Source organism: Dryas octopetala, chromosome 9 (genome assembly GCF_963921425.1).
Source record: "Dryas octopetala chromosome 9, drDryOcto1.1, whole genome shotgun sequence".
In the NCBI taxonomy this organism is placed as follows: domain Eukaryota; kingdom Viridiplantae; phylum Streptophyta; class Magnoliopsida; order Rosales; family Rosaceae; genus Dryas; species Dryas octopetala.
In genome coordinates, this window is record NC_141374.1 from 3,383,876 (window position 1) to 3,399,117 (window position 15,242).

Sequence of the window (15,242 nt, forward strand, 5' to 3'; positions counted from 1 at the left end):
TAAACAACACGTTGTGGGGTTTACCACAAATATGACCTCAATATATTATTTCATCCATTTAAACAGTTAAGCAGCGTTTCGTCTAAAACCTCAACTTAAATAAACAACTATTAAAGAAGTTGGGTTACGAGCGTACTTGTAGAAGACGGTGCACAGACAGAACTTCGGTACAATTAAACTAACACAATAACAAAATAAAAGAATCCAATTAACAAAAGTAAAAATCTAATAAAATTTCAGCAGAGTTTCGATAGGGGTTGAAGAGGCCGGTTACCGAAGGCTAAACATAGAATTTCTAATTTTTGCAAAACTTCAACTCTAGAAGGTGGGGCTCGACTCCACGAACACAGGCAAAAACGGCTCGCCAATTAGACCTCTAAAACTCTACTTATGATCAAAATAAAAAAACTTTTATTTGATCTCTAGAGAGAGAAAAAGAGCTAACTAGAGAGAGAGAGAGAGAACTTTTAGAGAGAAGCTCTAGAATTCAAAGTTTTGGTGTAAATGAAAGTGATGGTTTTAGGGGGTATTTATAAATGGACAAGGGTGGATTTAATGGCTAGGATTAATTTGAAATGGATGGCTAGGATTAATTGGAAGGATCTAGATCCATAATTAAAAATAAAATAAATAGAAATTAAATATTAAAATAATAAAAATTAGAATTCTAGAGAATTCTACAACATCCTAGAAAATGGGCTTTGGGTTTTGGGCTTTGTCGGATGGACTTTGGGCTTTGAGCTTTGGGCTTTGTGGGATGGGCCTTTAAAAATTTAGTGGAAAGGTGCAGCTTAGAAGAGAGAGACATGGGCTGGCTTAGGGTCAAAGTGTGTCATCCAATCATGGTGCGCCACATGGTACCATATTTTTCGCTTTTTATTCCTTCTTCATAACTTCGCCAAAAATAACTCGGGACTCAGAAAAATTCACCGAAAAATCCTACGGGCTCGTCTAAGTGAGTACTAAATATCTAAAGGGTCAAAATACCAATTTTCCCCTTTGATAATTTTCAGAAAAGTTGGGAACAACAAATTAAATTCTAAAAAATTAAAATACTAAAGAAACTTTGGAAATTCATAGGATAAATTCCTAAATTCCGAAAAATAAGAGGTCTGCATCATTGGTCTTCTAAAAATAAACAAAACCTTTCCCATGAAGGTATGTTACTCAAAAGATGTAACGACCCGACCCAAAGTTGACTTTTAAAAATAATGGACTTTCGTCTTTGACTTTGGGCACGTTGAAAAGGTCTCGAGTCCACGAGTTCGTAGACACGCGGCACGCGTCAATCAGAGTTACGGTTTGAAAGATATGGGTGTTTGAAGCGAGGGGCAATTTCGTAAAATGGACAAATTGGGTTTAAAAATTTAATTTTTCTAGAAGTTTCTCTTTCTTTCTAGAATATTCTCTCTCTCATTATATACATCTCTCTCCCCGCACTCTCTCTCTCCTCTCCCCCCGTGCCAATCTCTCTCGCCCCTCACCCTCGCCGCGCCTGTCACCGGCGCGTGACGGCGCGTCCGACGGCGGCTGGGCTCGGGTTTTGGCCTGCCACCATCGCCTCCCTCCTCTCTCTCTCCCTATGGACTCCATTCCACCGGCCGATCACCCACGATGGAGAAACGACACAAAACAGGGCCGAGCCACCCCGCCGGCGATCTGTGTTTTTCGACGGAGTTGCGGCGCCGGACCACCTGGGTTCTCTTCCCCAGGCCACGGCGAGTCTGCCCATGACCTTCCCTCACGACGGTGACGCTCCACGACGACGATTCGACGCCACAAGGGTTGCGGCTGCACCACCGTGATTCCACTGTTCCGGCAGAAATTGGATGGCCGGACCTACTGGGCTTTGTTGCCCTCGTCATGGTGAGTTCAACCATGGTCTCCGTTCGTCCATACGAGGCTCCACGACGGAGCAATGAGCTCAGGAAGCCAAGCCAGCCGCCGGCTTCCGCCGCCGATTCCGGCGTTTCCGGCGATAATTGGCCATCGATCCAGTTACGAGAAATGATCCTCTAGGTATGGGCTTTCCTCCCCCTTGTTATTGCGTGTCAATTTTGAGAATCTAAAGATTTGAAATTTTAGGGCTTGTACCCATTTCGGGTTTATCTTGAATTGAGCATGTTTGAATAATTTCTGAGTTGTTTTTCGTCCAATTGAAGTGCCTAGGCTGTTTGGGGTTGATTTTTAGTCGAAAAACAATAATCTTTTTAGGATCTGTCGCCGCTGCCACCACTGCCTCCGCCACTGGTGGCGGCGGGTCAGCGGTCGTTTGGCTCACGGTGCCCACATTGAACTTCTAGGAGATCCTTGGAGGTTGTTTGGCGAGTTCTGTGAAATCTCCGTGTTGTTTAAGGTCGGGCAGCCACCGTGTGTGGTGGCGGCCGCCCGTTTTGGATGTTAAGCAACTAGTTGTGAATTTGATATATATATTTAAGTTGGTTGTCTGGTCTTAACAGGTACTTGGGCTCGGGAAATCTCATTCACGATGCCGTTATGCTGCCGGATTTGGTATCCGAGTAATGGCACCGTGAAGGGTATTTCGGTCTTTTACGTAGTTAAAGTGTGAGTGAAACGTATCAGACTTTTAATGTAGAGTACCGTTAATAAATCGTCGGTTTGTGTGAATTGATGCTTTATGTTAGAGGAGACTAAGTATAGGATTTAGATTATGAGAAGGAATTGATGAGGATTTGAGGCTAAGGAATTAATTGGGAATTATAGAATTGCTTTGAGGATAATCGATGAATTAGAGAAAGGAGTGTTCATTGTCGAGGTTAGTGAATGATGATTAGGCAGTTATTATACAAAACGATCAAATTAATTAATGAGGAAATGCTAGTATGGTTTGAGTGACTGACAAGTGATGGGTCGTGAGTAGGAGTCAACTTCGGAAAAGATTTGGTGTATTTCAGACAAAACAGTAAGGGTTGATGATAAAGCCTATGTAGATGTGAGACTGAAAAGAAATACAAGAGGAGTTATATTGTGAAACAAGGATAGTTATGAGATGGTTTGGGAATGTTGTGATTGAGGTTGTGCGGGAATACCTGCCTGCCCGTGCATCGATTCGCTCTGTACGGGAAGTGGCGAGCATAGATACCTGCCTGCTCGTGCATTGATACGCTCTGCACGAGAAGTGGCGAGCATAGTTACCTGCCTGCTCGTGCATTGATACGCTCTGCACGAGAAGTGGCGAGCATTCCTGCCTGCTCGTGTATAGATCCGCTCTGCACGAGAAGTGGAGAGCATTCCTGCCTGCTCGTGTATAGATTCGCTCTGCACGAGATGTGGCGAGCATACCTGCCTGCCCGTGCATTGATCCGCTCTGCACGGGAAGTGGCGAGCGATTTACAGTTTGTGGAGTATGAATTGTTCTTCAGAGGTCGATTTACAGTTTTGAGGGGATTGAGAAATGGATCTGAGGAAGAGATTTTGAAAGTAGTTTGAAAGCTAGAGGATTTCAAAGAGCGACGCGAGTGAAATTAGATAGTCTATTTTGTTGCTTTGTGTGCTTGTGTGCATTCGTTTTCTAGGATTTGGTTTGGATAGGACTTGATAAAGTGTAGGCTTGAATCTTGAGAATGGACATTGATGAATGAATTATGCATTGAGGTTATGAGTTAGGAAGTGAACGATTCGAGATTGAGGTTAATAGTTGACGTTTAAGCATAGGATTTGTGTTTTACAGGTTAAGCAGGCTGAGGAAGCAGTGGGGAGAAGACGAGGCAGTGGGACCCACAAAGATTTATTTAATTGTTTTTACTCAGTGGTGTGTTTAAGATGTTTTTGACAGAATTATATTTACTTATGTTGTTGTGCATGGCTCAAAAGTGAGAGAAAACAGATTTAACAGTTTAATGTTCAGTATTTTTCATGGGCCCGAGGTTCGGGGTGTTTCAAATGGTATCAGAGCCAGACCCGGCCGGAAGTGTGTGGATTGCAAGACCCAGGGACCAAGACCGTGAGTGGGCGGCTGCGCGAGGCAGTGGCGAGCTACCAGGTGAGGAGAAGTGAGTGATCCCACACTGCCCGGGTGAGGAATGTTTAATGTTGATGTTACAGAAGGTTTGAGAAACCAATTTGAGAAATAAAATGATTTTCAAGTGATTCTAGAAATGTATTTTATTTGAGTCATGAAAATGTTTGAGAAAGTTTTGAGAAATGTCTCATGCACTGTCATCGTCTCTCTGCTCCTCAGCAAGTTCAGGAAAGTTGGAAGTTTGAGACTTAGTATGAGGTTTGAAGTTAGAAAAGTTGGAAGGTTGAGTAAGTTTATTAATAAGAGATCAGAGGGTCAATCGGAGTGGCGCAGCGGAAGCATGGTGAGATTTGAACAAATCATGTTGGCACGTGGTCAATAGAGGGATCAGCGAGGTCGATAGGAGGTACGAGTTTGGGCATCACTTTTCTGTTACGATATATGCTAAATTTCGAGGACGAAAATTTTGTAAGGGGGGAAGGTTGTAACGACCCGACCCAAAGTTGACTTTTAAAAATAATGGACTTTCGTCTTTGACTTTGGGCACGTTGAAAAGGTCTCGAGTCCACGAGTTCGTAGACACGCGGCACGCGTCAATCAGAGTTACGGTTTGAAAGATATGGGCGTTTGAAGCGAGGGGCAATTTCGTAAAATGGACAAATTGGGTTTAAAAATTTAATTTTTCTAGAAGTTTCTCTTTCTTTCTAGAATATTCTCTCTCTCATTATATACATCTCTCTCCCCGCACTCTCTCTCTCCTCTCCCCCCGTGCCAATCTCTCTTGCCCCTCACCCTCGCCGCGCCTGTCACCGGCGCGTGACGGCGCGTCCGACGGCGGCTGGGCTCGGGTTTTGGCCTGCCGCCATCGCCTCCCTCCTCTCTCTCTCTCCCTATGGACTCCATTCCACCGGCCGATCACCCACGACGGAGAAACGACACAAAATAGGGCCGAGCCACCCCGCCGGCGATCTGTGTTTTTCGACGGAGTTGCGGCGCCGGACCACCTGGGTTCTCTTCCCCAGGCCACGGCGAGTCTGCCCATGACCTTCCCTCACGACGGTGACGCTCCACGACGACGATTCGACGCCACAAGGGTTGCGGCTGCACCACCGTGATTCCACTGTTCCGGCAGAAATTGGATGGCCGGACCTACTGGGCTTTGTTGCCCTCGTCATGGTGAGTTCAACCATGGTCTCCGTTCGTCCATACGAGGCTCCACGACGGAGCAATGAGCTCAGGAAGCCAAGCCAGCCGCCGGCTTCCGCCGCCGATTCCGGCGTTTCCGGCGATAATTGGCCATCGATCCAGTTACGAGAAATGATCCTCTAGGTATGGGCTTTCCTCCCCCTTGTTATTGCGTGTCAATTTTGAGAATCTAAAGATTTGAAATTTTAGGGCTTGTACCCATTTCGGGTTTATCTTGAATTGAGCATGTTTGAATAATTTCTGAGTTGTTTTTCGTCCAATTGAAGTGCCTAGGCTGTTTGGGGTTGATTTTTAGTCGAAAAACAATAATCTTTTTAGGATCTGTCGCCGCTGCCACCACTGCCTCCGCCACTGGTGGCGGCGGGTCAGCGGTCGTTTGGCTCACGGTGCCCACATTGAACTTCTAGGAGATCCTTGGAGGTTGTTTGGCGAGTTCTGTGAAATCTCCGTGTTGTTTAAGGTCGGGCAGCCACCGTGTGTGGTGGCGGCCGCCCGTTTTGGATGTTAAGCAACTAGTTGTGAATTTGATATATATATTTAAGTTGGTTGTCTGGTCTTAACAGGTACTTGGGCTCGGGAAATCTCATTCACGATGCCGTTATGCTGCCGGATTTGGTATCCGAGTAATGGCACCGTGAAGGGTATTTCGGTCTTTTACGTAGTTAAAGTGTGAGTGAAACGTATCAGACTTTTAATGTAGAGTACCGTTAATAAATCGTCGGTTTGTGTGAATTGATGCTTTATGTTAGAGGAGACTAAGTATAGGATTTAGATTATGAGAAGGAATTGATGAGGATTTGAGGCTAAGGAATTAATTGGGAATTATAGAATTGCTTTGAGGATAATCGATGAATTAGAGAAAGGAGTGTTCATTGTCGAGGTTAGTGAATGATGATTAGGCAGTTATTATACAAAACGATCAAATTAATTAATGAGGAAATGCTAGTATGGTTTGAGTGACTGACAAGTGATGGGTCGTGAGTAGGAGTCAACTTCGGAAAAGATTTGGTGTATTTCAGACAAAACAGTAAGGGTTGATGATAAAGCCTATGTAGATGTGAGACTGAAAAGAAATACAAGAGGAGTTATATTGTGAAACAAGGATAGTTATGAGATGGTTTGGGAATGTTGTGATTGAGGTTTTGCGGGAATACCTGCCTGCCCGTGCATCGATTCGCTCTGTACGGGAAGTGGCGAGCATAGATACCTGCCTGCTCGTGCATTGATACGCTCTGCACGAGAAGTGGCGAGCATTCCTGCCTGCTCGTGTATAGATCCGCTCTGCACGAGAAGTGGCGAGCATTCCTGCCTGCTCGTGTATAGATTCGCTCTGCACGAGAAGTGGCGAGCATACCTGCCTGCCCGTGCATTGATCCGCTCTGCACGGGAAGTGGCGAGCGATTTACAGTTTGTGGAGTATGAATTGTTCTTCAGAGGTCGATTTACAGTTTTGAGGGGATTGAGAAATGGATCTGAGGAAGAGATTTTGAAAGTAGTTTGAAAGCTAGAGGATTTCAAAGAGCGACGCGAGTGAAATTAGATAGTCTATTTTGTTGCTTTGTGTGCTTGTGTGCATTCGTTTTCTAGGATTTGGTTTGGATAGGACTTGATAAAGTGTAGGCTTGAATCTTGAGAATGGACATTGATGAATGAATTATGCATTGAGGTTATGAGTTAGGAAGTGAACGATTCGAGATTGAGGTTAATAGTTGACGTTTAAGCATAGGATTTGTGTTTTACAGGTTAAGCAGGCTGAGGAAGCAGTGGGGAGAAGACGAGGCAGTGGGACCCACAAAGATTTATTTAATTGTTTTTACTCAGTGGTGTGTTTAAAATGTTTTTGACAGAATTATATTTACTTATGTTGTTGTGCATGGCTCAAAAGTGAGAGAAAACAGATTTAACAGTTTAATGTTCAGTATTTTTCATGGGCCCGAGGTTCGGGGTGTTTCAAAAGACGTCTTGGTCTTGAAGGAAAACAAATTCCCTTCACAAAATAAATTCTAGAAAAACTTTAGAATTTCTGTAAAGTCTCAGGAAAATTGTCAAAATTCTTTTAGGAATTCCCGGGCTTCACACTGCCTTCTTTAACTCTTTAAAGTTCTCACCAACAACAGCAAGAAAGGTTTTGGCATTTTCATTAGTCGGCATGCCTCCTGTAACTCGTGTTTGACATTGACCTTTCTATGATCATTAAGGCCATCCTATTAGCCTTTTCCTAACTCTCCTGTAGGTTCGTCGTCTCTCAAGGAAAAATCTAGGTCCATAAGTCCCAAGACAATCTCCAAATCATGCTTCTGTTTCTTGTGATTATTACTAGTGAAAGTCTCAATTGAGGAAAAGTTGATGGACTAAGAGTTAACAACTTATTACGAAAACAATGAAGTCATTAATCATAAGTAACACAAAAGATGAGAACAAATGTGACTTAATATTGTTCTTGGAAAACAGACTTTATGCATCATTATATCACATCTTTGGGCAAGAGATATAACAAGCTTATAACATAATTGCACGAGAATGTCCATGAATTATATTACAGTTGAAAGAATATTATATTACTAGACAACTCTTACACCCTTGGGCAAGAAAGAATCATCTAGAAGATGATAAAATTTCGGCTGTAATATACTAATCTTAAGCTAAATCAGACAGCTTAAACAATCTCTTTTGAGAAATCAATATGGCGATAATAACTTAGGATTACAACGTTTTGGCTTTTAAGAGAATTGCTAAATTACACCTTTGGGCAAGAAATTCAACAACCTTCTTTGAATCCTCATCCAAACAAAAATTATTTATGTTTCCTGCAAACGAAATTTTTCTAACAATAGAATAAATAGACTAATTACAAAATTTAATTAGAGATCAGTAATCATATATATTTAATTGTTTTTGATATACAAAACCACGCAACGTACAACTAAAATATATAAAACGACAATTAATTAATAGCTTCAAAATAAATCAAAATGACAAACAAGTAACTCAGAATCATTCAATTTTTCAGAAAAAAAAAAAAAAAAGAATTTCAAAACAAGAGAGTTGATTTGAGTACAACGGAATAACAATTATGAATCAATTAGAAAACAACCCATTAAGCATAAACTCAATAGAGACATGCATAAGCTGAATCGGAACAACCAATCAATGAAGAAGAGTGTGAAAACTCACCTTCATCACTTCCATCTCATTTGATGCTCATGTGGAATTTGGATAAAAAAAAAATCACAATAACTGATTCGAAAATATTAATTGGTTACATTGGGTTTAGGAGATGAAAAAGGGAAAATTGATAATCGGGTTTGGGAGAAAACCATTACTGCATGTAAAACACATGTTCAATTTTCAAGAATTTCCTTTTACCCGTATCAATAAGATAAAACAACATCAACATAACACAAGCATGTTTGTCGTTTTAGCTAAAAAATCAAACTGATTAAAAAGAGTCTTTATACATAGAGGATTCAAGTAGAGATGGACATTTGACCCAGGTGGCAGATACCTGCAACCCGCAACCCCAAACCCATCCTATTTAAATTTTGATATACCCATACCCATTAGTATTTCCTGGGTATTACCCATACCCACCCCACCAGATTAATGGGTTACCCAAACCCAACCCATTAACCCACAAAGATTATGCATGAAAAATTTTAAAAAATTAAAATTATCTATTTTGCACCTCTTCCATCCATCTCATATCTCATATATCTTGTTAGTTAAACAGAAAAACAAAAACAGTATAAGACTAATTGGTCTTAATCAAGGTCATTAACAATCATGTGTTCATCCAATCAATAATTGTAAAATCATATCTTGAACCATAAATTTCTAAATCATTATCCGAAATTAAAAATCTATAAGTACTCGCTCCTATCCTTCTCTATCCATCATAATTCATTTCCAATACCTCTTATTTCATTCCAAAACCAATCCCGAGTACACATCAAAGCCTCTATGGTATTTGAATGAAGTCGACTCCAATGTGAACTAGTACTAAAGGCGGACTCTGAAGCAATCGTAGACACGAGAATTGCTAAGATATCCCTAACAATAGCATGCAAAGTAGGATATTTTATCTCATTCATTCTCCACCAAGAAAGTATATCAAAGTCATGAGTCATAGGTAAGAGAGACTTATCCAAATAATGGTCCAAGTTAGACCTAACATTATCCACACTAATGGAATAAGAAACAAACAAGTCAAACTTGTGCAAATTATCAACAACTTCAAAATGATATGAACTTGATGAAGATGCAGGAACCGAAGAAGATTCAATATTGAATTGAGCCCTTGATTGATATTGTTTGACCAAATCATAAACTAGTTTTCGAATCCTCTCAATTTCCAATGAAGCATTATCTACATAAATTAAAGGGAAATAAAACTCAAATCAATTTCATCTTGAACCTTGAATCCAAAACATTGGCAATTGCCATTATCCAATGAATTGTGTTCCAATACTTATCAAACTTGGTTGCCATCTTTGTTTCCATCTCTTTCACTACATCTTGGTCTGACTCCATCCATTCATAAATTGTCCTTCGAATCTCACAAATATTTGGAAAGAAAAGATTGGATGTGAGATATATGGTACCTGAAAACAACTTAGTCACACTATAAAACAATTGCAACTTTTCAGCAATCACCCTTGCTAATACCCAATCATTCCCATTAAGTACTCTTTTATATAAGGACTCACGTTGTTTCAAACGAGGAAACACATCCTTATATATTAATGTCGTCTTAAGTATCATATATGTGGAGTTACATCTCGTCTTACAATCAAGTACGAACTTCCTAGTGCAATCAATTTATAATTGATGAGCTGCCTCGATAAACTTTTTCTCTCTTTTTTCGGTTGCTATCCAATGTGAAACACTAAACCGAATTGAATGTTCTCAAGACTCACATTTATCACTTTTAAGCCATCCTTCACTATTAAGTTTAAAATATGTGCAGAGCAACGCATATGAAAAAGTCTTCCATCCAACAAAAGTGAGCTAGAAGAAAGTGTGAATAAGAGTACCTCAAGCATTGCATCATTAGTTGTGCAATTATCCACAGTCAAGGTAGATAACTTCCGATCAATATTCCAATCCAACATGCAATCCATCAAAAATTTAACAAGGGTCTCAGCAGCATGTGGACATGACACATATATAAACCTAATATCATGAACAAATAAATTACAATCAAATTAAGAGACAAAGAGAGGGTAGTGGTCCATATGGTAAGCACATCAACAAACAAATAACTGAAATGATTCAGAGTAACTGAAATACAATAGTAACTCATAGGAGTGATCCTATGATTGCTACAATCCCCTCCTAAAAACACAAAAAGAATTCTCTTTGAAAGTCTTCTATCAAGAAATTGCCCTGACACTTAAATAAAAAGCCTCAGCTTTAGTATGACAAGGACAAGGACACACTACAAGAAAAACCAATTTGGAGACGAACCTAGTTCCTCTCCTAGAGTTGATTTTCGTCGCTCAAAACTTTGGGCCACGAAATGTGTTTGTCGAGTGTTTGGTCACCCAATCCATGATGCCCAAAAGACGAACTTATCAATTTCGTTGCCCAAAGCTACCTTGGGAGACGAATTTGGTTCATCACCTGAGGTAACATTGGGCGACGAACAAAGTATGTTCAGGCGACGAATAATTTCGTCGTTCGTCGCCTAAACATACTTTGGGCTACAAATTGGTGGTTCCTCTCCTAAAGTATGTTTAGGTGACGAATAATTCCGTAGTGACGAACAATTCTATTGCCTAAACCTATTTTATTTTATTTTTCCAAATTTTTAAATTTAATACTTTTTTAAAAATCGTTGTCCAAAAACTTTATAATACAAAATTAATAAATTTATATATAAATATCTATACAAAGTAGCAACAATTTAATATTATATCCAAATATAATTCGTACAAATGATCACTAATGACCCCCTAAGTCAGTAACATTATAGGCATTTGTGGAGTCTGGCATACACTGGTCAATGTTCGGTGACAACACAAACCCAGGTACGATCCTGGCCAGCTGGCCGAACATCTGCTCCATCTGATGCACCCTACTCGTCTGTTGCGCATATGCCGCTCTCGATTCTTCTAGCTGACTCTTCAACTGCTGCACTTCAGTGGACAGGTTGACGAATTCTACAGATCCGAGAGGAAGACGAGAAGGCGCTGACGTCACAAACCCGACTTGCTCACATTCCTCGTATCTCCCTATCGCGTCTAACATCCAGTGTCTTCGTCATAATACGAAGTCCGACATCGCGATCGAGGACTGAGACTGACTCTAACGAAGTGTCAGGAGAGTACTAGCTGGACACCTCATCCAAATAACTAGCCTTCTTGATGAGCTTCTCAGCCTTCAAAATGTTATACACAAGTTAGAAATTAGGAAATTAAATATAAATATAAAAAATTGTGAAAAAAATTAAAAGATAAAAAACTAACGTATTTCGCCATGCCCTTTTCGTTGTCAGGTCGGCCATAAACATCCCCGTAGTTGTCGATCTCCGGAAATTGTGAACATGCCTGAAAAAGAATATAGTGTAGGAAAAGACCCAAACAATACTAAGAAATATATATATATTAAATTAAATAATGACGCATCTGATGATGCGACTCCACCCGGTATGAGAAGAGCATCGAACCACTATGATAATCAATCCTTGTGGGCACTTTTCGATTCTTAAGATTGGCCTTCAACTTCTTCTGTTAAATATTAGGTAAATTGTAAATGTATTAGTACACATACGATAAAGGAATAACATAACAAAATAAGTTTTTGAAGTCTTAAAATAATATGACGTACCAAAAATTCTGGACATTGAAAATGAGTGCATAACCACTACCACTGATCAAGCCGAGATGCGAGGTCCGGAGGAAGGTTGGCCAATTCCTCATCTGCCGACCTAAACATGTTATATTTCCTGTACAGCTCGTGCTTCCATTGTGTGTAAACATTTTTCAATAACTTTTCAACATATCTAACTACATCCAGATCCTTCATTCGGATGTCATAGTTTACCTACAAAGAATAAATATTAAATTGTTAGAAATGATCAAATTCATCATTTTGTATTAATTGAAATATATTCACTGAGATGGAGCACATGATGCTCCTTTTGATGGCTTCATCAACCTTATCCCAACTGGGGAAAAACATAGGGCAGTTGGCACGGATAATCGCCCTGATTGAGGAAGCGAAAGTACTATGGACCTCCCTGCCCGCTCGTAGGTGTTCTTTCTCAAGCACAATTCGAATCCTCTTGTTCGTCGTGCCATGATTCGGGATGTCTTCAACCCTCTACTTATCTCCCTCGTGTTTTTGGTACCTACAAAAACAAATATAACATATTAATTTCACTGTAATCTTATAACATCTAAATACAATTAAACCTAAACATAAGTGCTGTGGGAACATTTTTCTTACCCTTTGATGATGAAGCAGTACAAGTGGATGACCCAACATTATTTGCAACACCATAACAATGAGAACGTCGGGCCCTCAATGCCACATCATCCAGATAACATACTGATTACTGGCCACATACATAGTGTAATGACCCGACCCAAGTTTCGTTCTTTTATATAAGATCAAGTTAATTACATTCGGTGGTGATCCAGTAAGAAAGTTTAATTTGAAAGAGACTTGTACATTCTAATAAGAAATGGGTAATTAAACGGGAAATTTAGGAAAGATAAAACTTTTAGAAAAATTTCAATAGACGGGGGTAATGAAGTAGTAGTTCATAACGTATTTCTGAAGACGGACCTTAAATTTGGGCCACGGTTTGAGAGAGTGGGGCGTAACATTTTAGGGGCAATTTTGTCCTTCCACAAGAAAGTTCTAGAAATTTTTTTAGTATAAAAATCAGACTTTTCTAGAAACCCCTAGGAAATTACTCAACACACCCCCTTATTTTTCCTCTCTCTCTCTCTCTCTCTCTCTCTCTCTCTCTCTCTCTCTCCCGCTCTCTCTTCCTTCTTCCGCAACCATCCCTGCGCACACCACCAGCCATCACTGCAAGTCTCGCCGCCGACCACCACCCGTCAACCCAAAGCCACCGCGCACAGAAAAATCTCAGCTGCGCCACCAGCAACCAGCGACAAACCGGCCAGTTCTAGCCGACGTTGAGTAGCTGACAACCTTCCCCAGCCGCCGGCGCCACCAGCCAAGCCACCCTCAGCCCCGGTTGCAGTGAACAGCTCAGAAATGAGCGAAAAAGGCAGCCGGCAACCCTTTCAAAATCCGGCTAGTTTTCTACCCCATTTTCCACGAAATTTTGGGGGTTTTTCCTCTCTAGGTAATGGGCTCCCTTTCCCTTTAAATTGCTGTTTAAAAACTTGAGAAATTAGAGTTTGATTTTTGAGCAATTGAGACTATTTCGGGTTTCCTAAGAAATTCGAAGTTGGAGGAGTGTTCTTGATGGGTTTGAGATGATTTTCACTCTAGGAATCTTAAATTTAGGATTAGGATCATAAACTTTGAGAAAATTTCAAGGAAATATAGAGGAATTGAAAACTTCGATTGGAGGTATTATGCCCAAATTGGTTATTGGAGAAATTGGCAAAATGAAGTGCTTCTAAATGCATTGAGGACAATTTTAAATCCTTAGGATCCCTAGTTTCTGTTATAAGTGAAATAAGTAAGGAAAAATTTGCAAAATTGAGAAAATAGGAATGGAGAAAAATTTGCTTAACTTGGTAGGATTAGATTGGGTTATGGAGGTATATAGAGGAGTATTTTAGTTGTTTCCAAGTTGTTGGAGGCGTTGTATGATGGGTGAATTAAAACGAGACCAAGAAGTCAAGAGAAGAACACTTAGATTCAATTCCACACTTAAATCTACGTTCTATACCAAGTCTAATTTATATTTTGTATGCTTGGTTGTTTTAGGCGACGCTCCCGAGACTAGAGGTGATTCATCCGGAGGCCGACACTAGGCTCCAATATTGTGAGTGGATTTTCTTTTGCTTGCAAAGTTTATGGGTTTTATGATTTTTATATTACTTTTGAAATTTTGAATTAAATAATGAAATAATGAATTGAGTAAAGTCCGTTTTGTATTAATAAATATTTTAAATGGATTGAATTATTTGCCATGTTGATCTAAGGGTTATTAAATAATTAAACAAATTATTTAATAGGCCGTCTAAGTACCCACCGATTATTAAGTAGGTCTTTGGGACCCATCACGGCACACACATAGGCTTTGGGCCGTGTGCCGGGATGCCTCACCCTTTGGGGGTAGTTTAAGTGCACGTGCGACACTTTGGCTTATTGTACGACGGCGATTCGACGGTACAAGGGCCACCATATGTCCACTTGTATGACGGCGATTCGACGGTACAAGGGACACCATAAGTCCACTCGCATGACGGCGTTACGACAGTGCGGGTGGAAGGGCAATCTACGTGCATGTACGACACTTTGGCTTATTGTACGACGGCGATTCGACGGTACAAGGGCCACCGTGTGTTCACTTGTATGACGGCGTTGCGACGGTACAAGGGACACTGTAAATCCACTCGCATGACGGCGTTACGACGGTGCGGGTGTAAGGTTAAGTAGACACTCCACTTGGTGCGACGGTCTTGTACGGTACCAATGTGGAGTCCGTCAAATGGGTACTTATATGGCCAACGATAATTCTAAAAACTTTATTAGATAAAAATATTTTGTCATTCTTTTTATCAGTTCAAAGCATATTTTAAAATGGGGGAAATCTATTGTGTTTGTGCAATTGAGAATATTAATAAAATGTTTTACCTTATTAACTTTGTTATCATTTGATTTGTTCATCCACTCACAGAGTCTTTCTCACCGTGAGTCATTTTCTTTGTGTTTTAATGGTTCTCCCAGGTGGAAGCGGCAGCCAGTCACAATTTTCTCGTCGAGGCGGGCTTTCTCTTCGTATTGTATAGTGTAGGATTTCCTGTAAACTTTATCTTGTAGTTTGGCTCTGATGTTTGGTTGTAACCTTATAAAATTGTAAATTTTATATTGGGTCGGAGACCCAAATTGGTTGTGGTAG